Raw genomic sequence first — 16194 nt, forward strand, 5'->3', positions numbered from 1 at the left:
CGTTCCAACGGGGAGCCCAGTGCACTAGCCGAAGTGCCAGGGATCTTAGAGTGGAGAGACATGGGTTCAGACCTCATCCCAGCCCCTCACAGCGGTGGACTCCAATTAGGGCCGGCCGGCTGCACAAGCTGTGGCTTCCTCACCGAGAAGATGGGACAGGGACAATCCCACCCTCCCTCCCCAGCACCAGTGAGAATTACACAAGTGGGAGAGATGAAAGTCTTCTGCCCTCTTTGCTGTGGAGAACCGTCCCTTTATGGCCTGGGGGTGAGTGAAGTCAGGTGGAAACACCAGATGGGGAGACCCTGACATTTAAGTACGTCGGGCAGTGCTCCAAGCTTCCTGATCTCCGTTTCTGAGTTAGGCTTGGAGGAAGAATTTTCACCTTAAGATGCTAAATGTCCATTCTCACTGCAACTTGCTCCTTTTTTTCTGTGTTTACCATTTGAAATATTAATTCTGCCTTCCACTTACCAAGAAGAAAGAAAATGCTATTGTAGTTTTCAGTGATTTAAATAATAACTTCCCCTCTTTGGCTTTGCCGGCTTTCTAGAACTCCGTGTTCTCTCCTGGATTTTATACTAATGATGGAGTGAGCCAATCAGAGGCTTTGGTTTCAGTGGCGGGCAGTTTCCCGTGTGATTCTTCTTTGCTCTGATTTCAATTGCTTCACAGTAGCAACAGGTGATTTGGATGTAAAGGCTAAGGAAGAACAAACATGGGTAAAGGGAGAATAAAAGTACCCAAGAGAGAAATCTAGATTATTTATATTGTGCCCTTTTATTTCAATATACCAAAAGAAAAAAAAAGCTGTACTTAAAAAAAAAAGTTTGAAATTTGAAACACCTGTGGCTAAATAGAAAGTAGGTGAAATATTATAGACTAAAAACAATCCCTCAAATGTGTGTGCCCTTTCTAGTGTATACACCACTCTCACACGTGCAGTCTTATTTTTCTTCTAAATGACTATGCCTGTTCAATGTCATTTACCCTTTCATAAATGAGAAATCGGGGACTCAGGGAGACGAAATAATTTTCCTCAGTGCCAGTTAACACAGCTTGCGAAAAGCAGCCTTCCTCACTGAGGGCTTCCAATGCCAAATCAACCCCCGTCACTCTCCAAGCCTTTTAAGACGTGCCTTGTATCTGGGGGCCTGTCCAGGAAGAACAGGTAGGAAAGAAAAGGCGTATCTTTCACCTTGGGGAAAGGAGAGTATATTTTTGTAATAATTGCATTTTTTTTTGGCATCTCTGAAAACCTAAATGAATCTGCTATTCCTTATTCCAGAGTTTCTTAACCTTGACACTACAGACCTTTGGGGCTGGATAATTCCCTGTTGTGGGGGGCTGTCCTCTACTTTGTAAGATGTCTAACAGCATCTCTGGGCTCCACCCTCCAATACCTGGGAGCACCTGTGGCCCAGGTGCAACCACCAAAAACGTCTCCAGTCACTGGCAAGTGTTCCCTGGGGGGCAAAATCACCCCCAGGTGAGAACCGCTATTTTTATCTCTACTCAGAAGTCTACTCCTAATTACACATTGTCAGGCTTGTTTTACTTTTTAATTATTTGTTTTATTGTTCCATGAAATATTGCAATCTCCACATCCTCACTCTGAATTTCAAGGGAAAAGAAAAAAACACAAAAGTTTTGCAACCCTGGCACATAAAAAGCAAATAACCAGTATGCCATTTGGACTGATGTCTGGACACAGAGTTTGTGCAAACACAGTTCGGAATCAAATAAAAAATATCTGCCTAATGATATGTACTTTCAGAGTAAACACTTCATTTTTCTTCTAAATGAGCCTTCGGTTTATAGAAATGGAAAACTAATGTATTTTGCTGCTGCCAGAAACACTCTCCCTGGTATTCCAAGACCTTTCTTGATTACTTTTTAGCTACATCATGTTTACATTATTCAAACCCCAAATATCTCAGTGATGGGTGAAAGGAGCACCTTTGATTTGTTTCCTTGTCTGACGTGAAGATTCCGTTTCACGCCTAATTGTAAAATGAAAGGAGAGACATCTTGATAACATGGAGAACTGATCAGCGGTATCTTGTCCCACTAACAAAATTCCTACTGAAAGGAGCAAAGACATCTGAGAACAGGGGGAACCCACGAGAGCCCTGCAAAGGCAACGCCTGTCCGGAGGCCACGTAATCCCGGCACGTCTGCCGGATGCAAGTGCAGGCACCTCAAAGGGGGACCGTGAGGGCCGGAGTCGTGGGAAATTCGGGGGGTCCCACAGTTGGGAGGAGTGTGCTGGAAATACAGTGCTGCCTGAGGGAGACGGGCCGCTCCAAGGGGGGACTGCAGCAGCTGAGGATGTTCAGGGTGAGGTTCCCTGGGGGTCGGAGGTCAAGGGTATTTCACCAAATGCAAAGGAGAGACGTGGCAGGGTCCTGCAGGCCTGGCTGGGGTCTCACTGGACTTCGGAGTCAGGTTCCAAGGAGACTGAAAATGGGGCCCCTGGACCACGCATGGAGACCTCCCAACAGAAAACGGGACGAGGAGGGGTGGCCCCCAGAGATACACCTTTGGCACACACAGAGAATTATGCTCAGACAGTTTTCTTGTTGACTTTCTTCTCAGCTTTCTGGATCATTCCAGCATGAGAGTGGGAAGGGGAATTCCAAAAAAATTCTGGGATGAACAGTGGGAAAACCTGAAGAAATACATCTGTCAACACTGTTTGGGGAAAATATCCCAGATCTCCCTTAATGACGTCTCAGTGTAAAAACTGACCCCTGCCTGCATTCTCAACGTTGCCATTTAACTCTGTCATGGAAAGTCCAGCCAAGGCAATTGTTTATTGATAGATTAATTCACCTGCTCTGAAAGACCAAGAAAGTGAGCTAAAACCATAAGAGAAACAAGAAATATCAGTAAGATGGTTTCTTACTTATCATTTGTAAATGATATTTATGAAACTATAGCCATTTATTTAACATGAATTGCAGACCAGGTTTTGTGCTAATTATTAGAGAAGTTGTAAGTTTACAGAAAAATCAGGCAGAATATACAGTTCCCATATACTCTCCCTATTATTAACATCTTGCATTAATGTGGTACCTTTGTTACAATGGATGAAAGAATATTATTATAATTGTGTTATTAAAGTCCATCGTTCACATTAGTGTTCACTGCTTGTGTTGTACAGTCTTGTGTTTTCTTTCTAATTTTTATTCTAGAACCATATACACAACTAAATTTTCCTCTTTTAACTACAGTAAAATATATAATTCAGTGCATTAATTACATTCTCAAGGTTGTGCTACCATCACCATCATCCATTACCAAAACTTTGCCGTCACCCCAGCCAAAAACTCTGAACCAATTAAGCATTAACTCCCCAATCCCTACCCCCACCCCAGCCCCTGGTAACCTGTATTCTAGTGTCCTGACTCTATCAATTTGCTTATCTCCTTAATTGCTTGCTACTTCCTGCTAGTTGTGTAAACATACAGGATTTGTTTAACCTCTCAGGGTGAGAACCCCCTTGATTCTTCGGTGCTTGGTGTTTGTGAAGACTCATTGTGTAACTTAGATTCCGGTTTTTTTCCTACATATTTCACTTGTACTTGAAAAGAATATACATTCTCCAATTGTTAACCTCAGCAATCTATATTCGTTCACTAGATTATGAGTTACATATTTCCATAGCCTTTCTGTATGTTTTTAAGTGCATTATCTATAATTTGTTGAAGTGTGTGCTACTTTTTGCATTATCATTGTAGATTTGTCATTCTCTTTGTTTTCTGTCAATATTTGTTTTTGTTGATTTTGAGGCTATGCTACTCGATGCACACATTATTCAATCTCCCTGGTGAATTGTCTCATCTCCCATTATGTAATAACCTTCCTTCATCCCTAAAAATTACTTCTTACCCCAAAGTTTATTGTGTTAGATTCATTTAGCTACAGTAATTTTCTTCCAGTTAGTATATTTTGAATGGTATATCTTCTTTAATAGTTTTACTTTCCATCCTTTTAGATGATACATTTTAGATTTATTTTTTGTAAATGGCATATTGTTTAATTTTTGAAATCCAATCTGAGAATTTCAAAATTTCTCACTTTTCACTGAAAAGTACAGTCTATTTTCACCTGTGTGATTTAAAAGTATTCAGGTTTGTTTGCATACGACCCTGCTGTGTATTGTTGTTTGAGGAGCCTTTGTTTCCATTTATTTATGTGTTTATTTATTTATCCTTTAATCAGATTTGGAAGTTTTGCCTTCTGTTTCTATTTCTTTGTTGGTAACCCTTAAAATTTGACATTAGGTATTTGACTTTCAAAGTCTAAAATTAATTGACATTTCTACTCGCCTTTCAAAGAAATTAAATGCCACAGGACTCTAGCTCTGATCTTCTCTTCTTAAATCGTCCATGGTCTTCATATCTGGTATTTAATTTCCACCTCCTTTATATGCCACCCAAACTAGACAACTTTCCAGGGTGGATTTATAGAGACGAAAAATAGGAAGCAGTAGTTATAAGACCAGGAGAGTAAAATGAGAAAGTTCAAATATATATAACAGGATTTTCAGGCAAGACAATAAAGAGAATGATGGAAAAGCAATAAACAGGGAGATAATGATTCAGAAATTTCCAGATTGAAAGACAAGAACCTGTGCATTTAATAAGCACAATGAGACTTGAGCAGCATAAAATATAAATCCCAATTTATCTTATTGTGCAGAAAGAGCGGGGTAGCAAAGATATAGAGGAAACCTCAAAAGCAATCATAGGAAAATAGATGACTTATAAGGAATTAACAATTAGTTGCCAGAAAATCTTTGCATCAAGAACAAGGGAAGCCAGAAGACAAGAGAATGAAACATCCAGATTACAAAATGATAAATATCTGCCCATATAGCTCCTATACCCAGATATACTATTTTTCAAGAGTGAGGGCAAATAAAGAACTTGTCAGACATTGAGAAACTCAGAATTTTACATTATAATTTCATTGAAAAGATTATCCTTAAAGGTTTAGATTGTACAGTTTTGTCTGTGTATTCCTGTGGTTACAAATTAACTCTGAAATCTCAATGGGTGAAAACAACAAAGATTTCTTATTCTTGCCCTTATTGCACTGCCTACGATGAACCCAGCAAGATTCGTCTTTTTACTCATGTAAGGTCTATTGCCGGTGGGGCCACTCTCTCTTTTGATGCACAAAGAGGAACTCAAAAGAATAATTGCTCCAGTGAATAATTTCTAGGAATATACCCTAGAAATCATCACACATATGTACACAGAGATGGTTTACCAGTGTGTTTATTGTTTCATCTCTATGGTGTAAGGAAATGAATACAAATTATGGTATACAGTGGAATACTGTAGTGCGGGGATCACCAAACGCTTTATGGCTCACGGCCAAAGCTGAAATATATATTGCTTGGCCTTTTAAGAGCGAGTTTGCCAACCCCTGCTACAGTTCAGTTAAAATGTATCAACAAGGATATATTGAAAAGCTAAAAAAAAATTAATGTGGAGAGGAAGAAAAAAGAAGATTCAAAAGGTCATTTGATACACTTTATTTAACTAAATGTAAAACACACAAAATATTATTATCTATTATAGATACATACACATGTGAAAGCGTAAGTGAAGAATCATAAAGAGGCAATAATATATGCACTTCAGAGTACTGGTTACCATCAGAAAGGGAAGGAAAGGGGTAGGGTGAAGGGTGGGAACTTTAGTAACATTTATTAAAATCCCTTGTCCTCCCCAAATCTAAATTTTAATATTTGTTAAAACTGTAGGTCTTTGTACATTTGAACTATTTCATGATTTAAGACAAAATATATTATAAGAAAAAGTAACAAAAAGGGAAATACCTCAATGGGCAAATTGGTTAAGGATATGGGCAAAACCATACAAATAAGGGGAAAAAATTAATCCTTCATAGTAATCAAATGCAAATTAATTAAAAATTTTTTTGTATAAATTTCACAGTATTTTTATAAAGTTGAAGTTTTCTGCAACACTGTTTATTGATCAAATAAAGGACTCACTGCTCTCTAAAATTTCATCAACACCATTAAAAATTCAAAATTGATATACTGAACATTATATTTTCAATAGTTCAAAGAGACAGGTTTTTAAATATATAGCACACAGTAGATGAAATTTTAATAATATGTGAATTATATTTCAATGTAGTACCTCTTAATGTCAAGGATGTGGCACTATGACCAGTAGAATATCCCACGTGTTGCGTTGTATGTTGTACTCTCTGTGTGTCTCCCATACACACGTTTGCACATAAGCACCCACATATACACACAATGCACCCACATAGACACACAATGCACTCACATAGACACAACAATGCACTCACGTGCACACATATGCACACATGCACACACACAGAAAATAAACCCTTTGAGGGCAAGACCCATGTCTTTCTTACCTTTGTGTCCCTAGCACCTGTCACTGTAGTTAGAACAAATTGGGTATTTATCATACCTGTATTGAAATAAATGTAAGACTCTGTGTTCTCTGCTTTGGGATTAAAATATTGATTTTGAAAATGTCAGCTCTGTGGGGAAAAAGAAATTATACCAACCATCTGGTGCTTTTTATCTAAAAAGTTTAGCACTCTGGTGAACTCTCAAAGCATAGACTTGAGTAGAAGAATAGAAACAAGATCTTCATTTCCCGGTATGGGAGCAAGTGTTAGGAGACATTTTAATGCCAAACAGGTCAATCAGCATATAATTGCCTCTGATAGACACTCTGGAAATCAGAGACATTCTTCACCTAGCGCTGAGTGCCTCTTGAGAAGATGATAGCTTTTCCTGCCCTTAAAAACATCAAAGACAATCAACACATTGAGCTCCAACTTGATCCACCCAAGCATATGAGTCCGGAATGAAGACATCGGCAGCGGTGGGGGAAAACCATGTTGCAAACATAAACACCAGTAACAAAAAAATACAGATTCCATTTCATTGTAACAAGACCCTTTGTCAGGTGACTCTCTAGCCAAACCCTGAGTGGTTCTAACCAGTGCCGAATTTAGTTCAACTTCAGAGGTAGGTTGGGTTGTCAGCCATAGCCACCATATATATGGGATTTGAGAAGCATTAAAGGAGACCTTTCCATCTGCTTGAGTTTCCATTAAAACTCTCCTTTGGGTTAACTTTAAACTTTGCAATTAAATGCAAATAGTACCTGGGAGAGGTAACACATGACTTCAGATCAAACATTAACACCTAATTTGAATTAATTTTTGGAGTTGCTTGGCCCAGAGCAGAGCTGAGAAGCAATGGGACCATCAAGAAATAATTTTATGTCTCTGGTTACAACTTGTTATTACATTTAAGTATGTGTTTTAGAAGGTTCTATTATGGATGAATGCATGTGCATTCTAACCGCTTAGCTAGAGTTTAACTTGCCCATTATTGTCTGGCATAATAACTTGCTCCCTCCTTTTAGAAAACAATTTGTTGATGTATTTTTAATTAAACTATTTATTTTGAGGTCATTGTGGACTCATGTGAATAATAATAAATAATAATAAATAGTACAGAGAGGCTCCATGTACTCTTTATCCAGTTTTCCCCAGTCAGTGGTGACATCTTGCAAAACTATGGCTCGATGTTGCAACCAGAATATCGACATTGGCTCAGTCCATTACAGATCATCTTCATCACCACCAGAATCTCTCTTCTTGCCCTTTCACGGAGACACCCAGCCCCTTCTCCCCTGCCCATCTTTGGCAACCACTAATCTATTCTCCATTTCTAAATCTTGTCAGTTTAAGAACATTATGTAAATGGAATTATATAGTACTTCATCTTTGGGGATTGGTTTTCTGCACTGAGTATAGTTCCTTCATGATTCAAGATTTGCCGAAGTTGTTGCATGTAACAATAGCTCGCTCCTTTCTATTGCTAAATAACATCCCATGGTTTGGATTACCACAGTTTGTTTACTCCTTCACCCATTGAAGGACATCTGCATTGTTTCCAATTTGGTGCTATTTTGAATAAAGCTGCTGTGAACGTTTGTGAACAGAGTGTGTGAATCTCTGGTTTGATTTCTCTGGGTGTGCCCGTTTGGATATATTACGTCCCCCAGAAAAGCCATATTCTTTAATACAATCTTGTGGTGGCAGATTTATTAGTCTGTTGATTAGGGTGGAACCTCTGATTGAATTATTTCCATGGAGGTGTGGTCTCTGGCCATTCAGGATGTGTCTTGATTAGTTCACTGGACTACTTAAGAGAGACTCAGATGCCTGCTGATGCTTGGAGACACTTGGCAATTCCAACAGAAGGACGTCTGGAGATGCTAAACTAAGAGATGAAGCCCAGAGTTTTCCCCAGAGAAGCTAATAGAGGACCCCCAGAAGCTTAGAGAGAAACGCCCTGGAAGGAAGGACACACACGAGCTGACAGAGAGGAGACCAGAGAAATTTTGGAGAAAGCTGTTTTGAAACACAACCCAGGAACCAAGGACCAACAGACACCAGCCATGTGCCTTCCCAGCTGACAGAGGTGTTCCGGACACCATCGGCCATTCTTCAGTGAAGGTATCCTCTTGTTGATGCCTTAGTTTGGACACTTTGATGGCCTTTGGACTGTAAATTTGTAACTAAATAAATCCCCCTTATAAAAGCCAATCCTTTTCTGGTGTTTCGCAAAATGGTGGCGTTAGCAAACTGGGACACTGGGATAGAGGCCCAAGAGTGCAGTTGCTAGGTCCAATCATAGTTGCATGTTTAGTGTTACAAGAAACTGCCAAACTGTTTTCCAGCATGGCTACACCATTTTACATTCCCACTAGCAATACTATGAATGTGTCAAGATATTTTTAGGAGTATTTAAAATGTCATGCCCTTTAAAATTCTTCTTTATATCTTCTTAATATATTTTATCTCTTTATATACATTTTCCTTCATTTCTTTGAATTGATTCAGGAGATTTGTTTGCTTATTTTGATTAGTTATTCCAGATTCTGTGTCTTTTCCAACTTTTTCAGTTGTTACTTTGACTGGACCATTTTTTTTCTCGAGCTTTAATATGCCATTGTCTTTTTGTTGATCTCTGGTTATCTGATTATCTTGATGGTCTATTCTGAAGGTCGATTTCTCTCTTTTGTCTAGGATTTAGCCATTCCCTGGGTTTGTATTAGGGCACTGCCCTGACAGTTTCTCAACCAAAGCAGGGTCATGTACCCATGTAGGGGGTGTCGTCCAGCTCTAGTGGGCCTGAGACAGGGTCTGGAGAGGCTCTGAAAAGCCCTGCAATTCCCAGCCTGACCATTAGATGGCACTGCTCAGTGACTTAATCATCCTCAAAAGCTGTTTACCTCTGAGCCCCAGCAGAGTCTGACCAGGCAAGACTGAAATACCTCCTGGAGCCCAGGCTGTGTCTCACCAGAGGGGCTGAAACTCAAGGGTTCCTGAGCCCTCACTTCACAGTCAAGAGCTGGCTCAGTGTGGGGCTGTGTCCCCCACTTTACTTGGGGTGGAGGACTCTCCCAGGTGTCCCATTCTGCAGCTGCCCCCCAGGCAAGGATGGGGCCTCCTGCTGCTGTTTCCCTTGAGAGTAGGGGATGGCACCAGGACCCAGGGCTGGAAACACAGCCTCTATCCACATTTTTGCAGACTTTTTGCCCCTCACTGACCTGGCCCTTGAAATGTCCTCCAGGTCCCTGAACAGTTGATTAGAGCTTTTGCCTGGCTACTTGCAGCTTTGGGTATAAACTTCTTCTGTTCCCTCCCCAAGCCTCCGTTTTGGAAACTCCTCCCTGTTGCCTTTTTATATTCCACCCTTCCTGATGGCTAAGTTCTGCCATGGGTCCCTGTGGGCTTGGGTCTTGTGTCTGGATATAGGTGGGGATCTGTCACTGCAGTGAGAGATTTTGCAGTCTGTGCCCCTGGTGGGTGGTGGGGTGGATCCCCGCTGCTGCCCCCGTGCACTTCCTAGCTGCATGGGACCAAGTGAGGGGAGTGGAGAGGACCGGCCATTCTGGAATGGAACTTTCCTACCTGATATTTTTCTCTTTCTTCAGTTCAGCCTTTGAAGGATCCTTCTCCAGTCTACACCTTCTTCCAGAGTTCGGAGCAAGTGAGAATAGCCCTTTTTTTGCTGACTCTCTGGGGAGAGGTTTTCAGTAGCTGTTTATGTTGCCATGTTGATGATGTTGCCTCACCTATTTGTTTTTGAGCATATGGTTGTATCCTTGGTACCACTGTGCATACACACTATCTGGGAAGAAAATGAGTCTGGAAAGTTGGGTGAGAAAACCTTAACCATAAAATGTTAGTTGGGTAGTGAGAGGTAGGAAACTGCAAGGGCTGGGGATGCAGGACAGCCTGACTGTCATGCAGGTCGTCTCAGGGGAGAGCAGTGAGGGTGCTGGAAAGGAGACCTGGGCCAGGGGAGGAGATGGCAGAAACTTTAATCCACTTCACGATTTCGATGAGGACCAGCCACGGTGGAGGATTAGCCACAAAGCAAAACAAACACCTTTCTCAGAAATTACTTTTTTTCAAAGATGGTTTGAAATAATAATCAGGTTTTGATTTGTTTTGTTTCATTTTTAGAGAAAACAGTAGCCTAACTAGCTAACACCAAGGGGAAAAGACCTTAATAACATTTCCTATATATTTAAGGTCTGGAATTTGTTGCTGTTGAGCTTTCAAGAAGGTGAATATTCACAGAGTTCAAATGCAGTGAACACTCAGATCTTGGGTAGTGGGACTGGGGAACGTCATCACAGAAGTGTCAATCAAGTCAAATCTTAACACAGAATTCAGTACATTTGTAAGCGATCACAAGTATGAAATGATCCCTTGATTAAATCCATTTCCCATGGAAACAGCACTCCCAGTGCAGTGTTACATCAGGCACTGCTGTTTCAAATACTCCACTCGCCTTTCTCTGGATATGCTGCTGGAGAAAGCAATCTAGCACAATTGCAGATATTACAGGAGCGCCTCAAAAACCCATAGGGTAACAGAAACCTTTTGACCTTTTCACAGAAAGGGGTTGAGGACACAACAGCAGCTTAAGCCCTTGGAAACCAGGCCTGAAATCATGAGAATCAGCGAAACCTGCATAAGCCTTCCCTTCCCAGGTAGAAAAGGAAAGACTGCTGGCTCGTGTATTGGAATTAGACCCGGATTCAAATCCTGCTCCAGCTACAGACTCTATGACCCTCAGAAGTCACGAGCAGCTCAGTCCTGCTGAATTTCCATGTGCCCACCTGGAAATTAGGACACTGACTCTGGCTCACGGAGTTGTTGGAGGATTACGTGAAAACATGACTGTGAAACTTTAAGCCTGAGGTCCACGCGGAATGCTCAGTGCATGACATTTGCTGGTGACGGTTTGGCGGAGTTGATGTTGGTGGTTGTTTCCCTCTCGTGGCTGGATTTGCACGTCACTGGTGAACTCATAAATCATGCGGTCTTTGAGGTTCATTCATTGGCTCAACAGGTATTTGTTGAAAGTCTGTTAGACACCAGGCCAGGTTCTAGGAGCTGGGGATGGCGCAATGATGAGCAAGCAAGCTGGTTCTCACGGCGCTTATGTTCTGGTGGGGAGGGAGGCAGGGGGCATTGTTGCTAAGAGAAAAAAAATAAAGCTGAACCAAGAAACAGAGTGAATGCGGGAAAGATGTCTGTGACAAGGTGGTATTTAAGCAGAGACCTGGAAAAAGCAAGACTACAAGGGCAGTGGTAGGTAGCCACCAGGTGGCTGCTGTTGTCGGATACTTCCCTGCCCGTGAAGCGGTGCCCTAAAGATGCACTGAAGAGAGATCCTCTAGTGCTCTGGCCAGCACAGGGCTGTTCCCTCTGTTTTGAGGAGGCCTCGGCTCTACTCCCCAGCACGTTGAGGGCAGACAACTTTGTGACCTCTGTGTGGCTGTGCTCACCCCACCACCAGCCTCCCGCCCTTCTGCTCACAGTCGCCTGCAGACCTCACTGCACGTTGGTGCTTCTATGTGCCTGCCTGTCCATCGCCTCCAACTTCAGCGAAGGCCTCGAGGTTGGGGACTGGAACTTCCCCAGCTCCCTTTCTCTGTGTCTAGCTCAGCATCCGTTTCGCAGTGGACTCCTCCTTGATAACAGTTAGGCAAACGGCTGAGAACCACGAGAATGAAAAGCAGCTAAATGTGTTTCCCTAAACAAACTCACATCATGACTTCTGCAAGAACAGAATTTCCACGCTAACTGGTTTAGGAAGGAGGGGAAGTGGTGGTCTAGGACCAGAAAGAACCTCATCTGCAGCTGGGCCCCCAGATGTTGGGAAACGGAAAGTCGGGAATTCTGGCCCCATTCCCTCTGCTTCCTCCTCGACTGGGTCACGGGCCTCCCTCTCCCCTGGGTTCCCAGCATGGGTGGCACTGACTGGCCAGCACAGCGGCTTTATGAACGGCCTCTTCAAGCCTCCCAGATCTCACTTTCCAAGCTCCTGCCCCAGGAGACGGACTCTGCCGGGCTCCTGCCGGGTGTGGACTTTGCCTCGGGACCAGTCGGCTACGGACATGGAAGAGGGTGTGAGGGCAGAGACGTGCTCCTCTCTGGGTTCGTGTGATTAGTTATCTGTCTCTTCTTCTTGTAAGTTCCACAGTGACAGATGTGCAATCCATTCCTGTACCCACAGTGCCTCACAAAGGGTCAAAAGTAGAGCAGGCGTTAAAGATGTGTCTGTTTGTGCCGGTTTGTATATTTATGCCCCCCAGAAAAAAAGCCATATTCTTTAATGCATTCTTATGGAGGCAGACATATTAGTGTGGATTGGGTTGGAACCTATTGGTTCAGTGTCCATGGAGATGTGACCCACCCAACTGTGGGTGATGAGTCTGATTGAATAATTTCCATGGAGGTGTGGCCCCACCCATTCAGCGTGGGCCTTGCTTAGTTTACTGGAGCACTGTATAAGCTCAGACAGAAGGAGCTCACAGCTGTCTGGAGATGGCACAGACATTCTGGACGGCCGTTGGAAGCTGATGCAGACATTTTGGAGAGCACCATTTTGAAACGCAGCCTAGGAGCAAGCAGACGCCCACCACGTGCCTTCCCAGCTAACAGAGTTTTCCAGATGCCAGTGGCCTTTCTCCAGTGAAGGTACCCTTTGTTGATGGACACTTTATGGTCTTAAGACTGTAACTGTGTAACCAAATAAACCCCCTTTTATAAAAGCCAATCCATCTCTGGTGTTTTGCATTCCGGCAGCATTAGCAAACTAGAACACTGTTAAATGTTGATTTAATGTTGAATGTGGGAGAAGAGGTGTAGCATGTCCTCTATCACCACGCATCTGTCCGAGGGATTCCAAGTATGCTTTTGTTTCCTTCGCAATGGCCTAATGGACACTGACCTGCTCCAATCTGGCCTGATTATTCCACTTCCCCTCCATCTTTATCCATCTTTCTCCAAGGTAGCCAACCCAACCAAACACCTCCACCTCCTCCCTGGAGGAAAGCTGTGCCAAGGGGGTGTTGAGACAGGAGGGATCAGATCGGATTAGCCTGCAGCACAAGGGCGAAGTGTTACAGAACAGGAGACACTGAGGCAGAATCTCTGAGCCCACTTTTCCTATTTTACAGTGAAAGCAATGACAATAATAAATCCACATGGCTCTTGTCTGATTTAATGTGAGCAGAGTGGCCAGCGTGGTGCCTGGAAGATAACTCAGCCTTGAACAGACGGCTGCTTGAATCTTTTATCAACCCTGCATTGCCATTGTTATCACCCTCCTTGTCACCCTGTCTCACAGGCTGTAAAGATGGGCACAAGGCAATCAGAGTGGTGCACCAAGATGGACAAAAGAACCCAGCAAGCTCTATATTACTTGAGAAGCAATGTGAAGAAAGGGCAAGTAAAAAAAATCATTCTGAAAAAAATTTTGATTTATGCCTGCAGTGACATGCAGTCAACTTTCAAACTATATTCATTAGTTAGTGGAAACTCACAGATCCCTCAGCTCTACAGACACGGTTCTGAACCTGGTGAAGAATTCAGCTCACCCTGGAGAGGAAATGTGAAGCGCAATCAAGATGAGAGACAGTTCACCAGAAGCATGGACATGGAAATTGTTTGCAATTTAGCCATTCTTCATTTTGTGTGATTTGGAAGTGCTAGCCCACTTACGGATGACAACCGAATAAAGAGTTTCAAACAAGCATTTTCTAGAATGTTGATTTACTGAGGGAGAGAAAAAAAAATTCTGTATCCTGCCAAATGATTGCAGCACCTATAAAATGGTAAGGTCATTTTGCTGCTGAAATGTCACAGCGAGATGCTTAAAATAGATTCCTGGTGCAGTTTTAATAATGTCGAGGTTAAAGATAAGGAAAAAGAAGTGTTTAACAATGAAAGTGAAACAGAACTATTGCTGCTTAAAGTAGGTTTTAGGAGTAGCCTTGAATTATGCCTATGCCAACTATAACTGTAAAATATAATTCTGCATGCTGCTAATGTTTTTATAATTGTTTTATTCATAATTGATAATCGATTCACTAGCACTAGGCTGATAAACCCTGCTATGACCCTTCTCTTGTATGTCATAAAGGGTCATATGTCATATGACCCTTCTCTTGTATGTCTGATCCCTCTTTAGAGAGGTTTGGAGGTGAGAAATGGCATGGGGGTATATGAAAGAATACAGCTTATTCAAAACAAAATCTCCAAGTCTGGTCTTCAGTGGACATTTCTTGGAGTGTCTGTCTAAACCCTTTTCTCTTGAGCTGACACCCAATCTCCAAAGCCCCAAGAGAGCAAGTTTGTTCTCCAAGACCCAGCCTCTTGGCCCCTGCAAGAGGTCTGTGTTGGAGACATGACCCAACCTGGGGCAGGTCTTTGCCCCTAGCCTGGGAGATGGGATTTGAGCGTATTCTCCATTCAGTGTTCAATGTTTCTTAGAATCCACTGGTATCTCAATAACTTTCTAGTAAATTACCTTTATAACGTAAAGTGAATGTATTGATGAGGATGCTTTATCAAAAGAGAAATAATCAATAAAGAGGTTTAATTATCCTACTTAATACATGTGGAATTAGGGAGCCTGGGATTTGCTGAGGAACTCAGTCTCTTCTGCAACTCCCTCGGCCATCCTTTCAAAGTCACAAGAAGCTCACAGAAGCCAAATTCACATCCAGAGTTTGGCCACAGAGTTAGGAGAAATCTCTCCTCCCTGCCTCCCTGTCGCTTTCCTCTTGTTTTTGTTTAAGTACCCGGCAGCTTTCCCACTGTGCCAGTTTGGGATCCTGGAGCCACCTCTGGCTGCAAGGAAGGCTGGGAAAGCATAGTTTTTAGTCTCCCTTACGGAAGGTAGAGGAGAAGTGGTTGGGAATTGCTGCTGGGTTACCAGCCAGCCGGGTCTGCTCTTCTGGACGAGGGGTCTTCGGTTAGCAACTGAAGTCCTAAAGACCACGACAGTCTAAGCTGGGAGACTCAGGGTCCTTCGGATTCCAGGCTCACCTTCCACCGGCTGAGCCTGAGAGTCGCCTCGACCCTGCCCTCCCTGTCACACCCCACTTGCCGAGGAAGTTCCCACACAACCGGGCACCGCCACTCAACGTAGGAGATCTTTCCTTTTCCCCATTTGAAGCCCTTATTTCATCTTCTCTCTCCCTCCTCCTCTCCCTCCCTTCTCAGAGGTCGCAGTTATCACGACTTTCAGCATCTTACCTATTCATAGCTTTTACATATATTTTTCCATAAATGTAGGGGCTTGTAATAATCCACAGCATCACGTTTATATAATTCTAGAATACCACACAAGTGATATCATGCTGTCTATATCATCCAGCAGGTTGGTGGTTTTGTTTTTGTTTTTTCTCAGCTTTAAGCTTTCGTGGTTAATCTGTGCTAGTGTACGTAGCTTCAGTTCATTCGTTTTAACTAGTATGTTCTATTCTATTGTGTGAACAACCATTTGCTTGCCATTCTAGAGGCTCATTGACTATTAAATCTTTTCCACATGTAATCACCATAAACAATTCTGAAAGGTGCATATGTCTTCTTGGAATTAGGGATAATCACTGCTCTCCTAGCTGTATGCCCAGGAGTTAAATTTCTGCCATGAAATGTCTGGGCATCTTTTACTGCTCTTTACCCCAATTGTGCTTTCACCAGCAGTGTACAGAAGTTCCATTTCTTCACATCTTCAGCAATGCTTAGCAGAAGGTACTTGATCTTTTTGCCATTCAAATG

This window comes from Choloepus didactylus, chromosome 19 (assembly GCF_015220235.1).
Source record: "Choloepus didactylus isolate mChoDid1 chromosome 19, mChoDid1.pri, whole genome shotgun sequence".
Taxonomy (NCBI): Eukaryota; Metazoa; Chordata; class Mammalia; order Pilosa; family Megalonychidae; genus Choloepus; species Choloepus didactylus.